Here is a 2500-nt window from a genome sequence, read left to right as displayed (position 1 = left end):
TGAGGCATGAGTTCGGTTCAGACAAAACAAACCACAGTGGCACAGTGAACATGAACAAAGAAGCTGATGTGACCGCTTTGGTTGGCCCCGTGGATGGGAAAGACAAAAAACGAACGGATGGAAGCGTAGATGTGTGCAACCTATGCAACAAGGACGTATCACCGCAGGTATCACCTCTAGTCCGGGAGCCAAATGCCATAATTTAGGTGAACCTGGCTTTGTCGGTTAAAGTTTTTTTTTTTGCAGAATCTAGTAGACTAGGGGTACCTCTTTAAGATTTAAGAGGGTGCCCAGTGATATCCCTTGGGCAATTTCATATATTAAGCCTTTCTTGTCCAATGTGTTGACTATAAGGCGGATATACTGCAGGTGAATAGGGTAAAAGAATTAACAAGCAGATATCACTATGAAACTTCACCAGTTGATTACTTAGATCAATATGAAAAATAAATGTATTACAAGTTTTCTGAAATGTAATGTTTGAATATGCAAATTAGGTATGATGTAATTAAATATGCGCTGATTTGCATAAACGTAAAAAGATCAAATCTGAACATTGGACAAAGCCAGCTTAAATTTTTTTCTTTTCATTTTGTTGACATAAGAGATGAAAAGTATTTTAGAGAGGGAATTATAGATATCTCATTTAGTTATTCAGTAAATCAGAAAATACTATACCAGCCTTTAAAAAATCCCTTTTCGCCATGTTTTTTGGAATAAAATGTCATGTAAATCAGGCTAAGAATCATATATCAACAAACCCCTCTGCAAAATCCTTCTAAACATGGTTAGGTATAAGACTGAAAAGTTTGGTGTATGTAGATGCTTGTGAAGTGGAGATTTTGTTCTTCGAGTGAGAGAAGAAACTCATCCATATCCGCCTTATATTCAACACATTGGACAAGAAAGGCTTAGGGATATCACCGGGCACCCTCTTAAATCTTAAAGAGGTACACCTACTCTACTAGATTCAGCAAAAAAAAAAACTTTAACCAACAAAACCAGGTCGGACCTGGGTTGGTTGCAACCTGACCCCATGGCTTAGTGACTGGTCTGGTCTGCCAAAAGCTCACGAGAACCTTAAAGGAACACTTCACTTTTGTCGGTTAAAGTTTTTTTTTTTGCTGAATCTAGTAGAGTAGGTGTACCTCTTTAAGATTTAAGAGGGTGCCCGGTGATATCCCTTGGGCAATTTCGTATATGAAGCCTTTCTTGTCCAATGTGTTGAATATAAGGCGGATGGATGAGTTTCCTCTCTCACTCGGAGAACAAAATCTCCACTTCACAAGCATCTACATACACCAAACTTTTCAGTCTTGTACCTAACCATGTTTAGAGGGATTTTGCAGAGGGGTTTGTTGATATATTATTCTTAGCCTGATTTACATGACATTTTATTCCAAAAAACATGGCGAAAATTGATTTTTTAAAGGCTGGTATAGTATTTTCTGATTTACTGAATAACTAAATGAGATATCCATAATTCCCTCTCTAAAATACTTTTCATCTCTTATGTCAACAAAATGAAAAGAAAAAAATTGAAACTGGCTTTACCCAATGTTCAGATTTGATCTTTTTACGTTTATGCAAATCAGCGCATATTTAATTACATCATACCTAATTTGCATATTCAAACATTAAATTTCAGAAAACTTGTAATACATTTATTTTCCATATTGATCTAAGTAATCAACTGGTGAAGTTTCATAGTGATATCTGCTTGTTAATTTTTTTACCCTATTCACCTGTAGTATATCCGCCTTATAGTCAACACATTGGACAAGAAAGGCTTAATATACGAAATTGCCCAAGGGATATCACCGGGCACCCTCTTAAATCTTAAAGAGGTACCCCTAGTCTACTAGATTCTGCAAAAAAAACAACTTTAACCGACAAAGCCAGGTCTGACCCCATGGCTCCCTGACTACTCAGTGCAAAACATAAAGCAGCTAGCTGCTAGCGTGGACAAAGTGACTTGAGGGAAACCTCTGAGCTTTATTTATTAAACAAATAGCAACCGAGTTGCTGTTACAACCACAACTCACGCTTATAACAGTAATCCACCGCACCTAATTCCATGTCCAACTTTCATAGACCTAAAAGAAACTTCACACTCAGAACCGCATACAAACACACACGCACACACGTAAACTCCGCCCCCCAGTTCCCCTTAAAGGGACACAACAATTTCATGAACTCAACTCAAGGTAACAGGTGACACAATTAACAGGATATCACAGTATTATAGTTTACAGAAGGCCTACCTATCTATAGGCTATATGGATTTCTGAAAATGTACTATTTCTAAATATGGTATTGCTACACTTTATGGCAAAAATTGCACTGGTCTGTTGGACTTATTAATAAACAATATTTTTGTTGCTTAAGCTTAGGCCTATGTATTCAGTCATTATCCAATAGTAGGCTATACTAAAAATCCATGTGAAAAAAAAATTCTTCTCACTGTTCTCAGGTCATATATTCATATACAATTAAAATG

General features: G+C 36.7%; 1 protein-coding gene across 1 annotated transcript in view; it reads right to left on the bottom strand.

The window, feature by feature from the left end:
- LOC134092106 (collagen alpha-1(VII) chain-like) overlaps positions 1-2500 on the bottom strand; it is a 20809-nt gene that overhangs the window by 12186 nt on the left and 6123 nt on the right. The window lies entirely within an intron of this gene.

Source organism: Sardina pilchardus, chromosome 9, assembly GCF_963854185.1.
Source record: "Sardina pilchardus chromosome 9, fSarPil1.1, whole genome shotgun sequence".
NCBI classification, from domain to species: Eukaryota; Metazoa; Chordata; class Actinopteri; order Clupeiformes; family Clupeidae; genus Sardina; species Sardina pilchardus.
The sequence above is the reverse complement of the archived record's forward strand: the minus strand, read 5'-3'. Positions and strand labels throughout refer to the sequence as shown.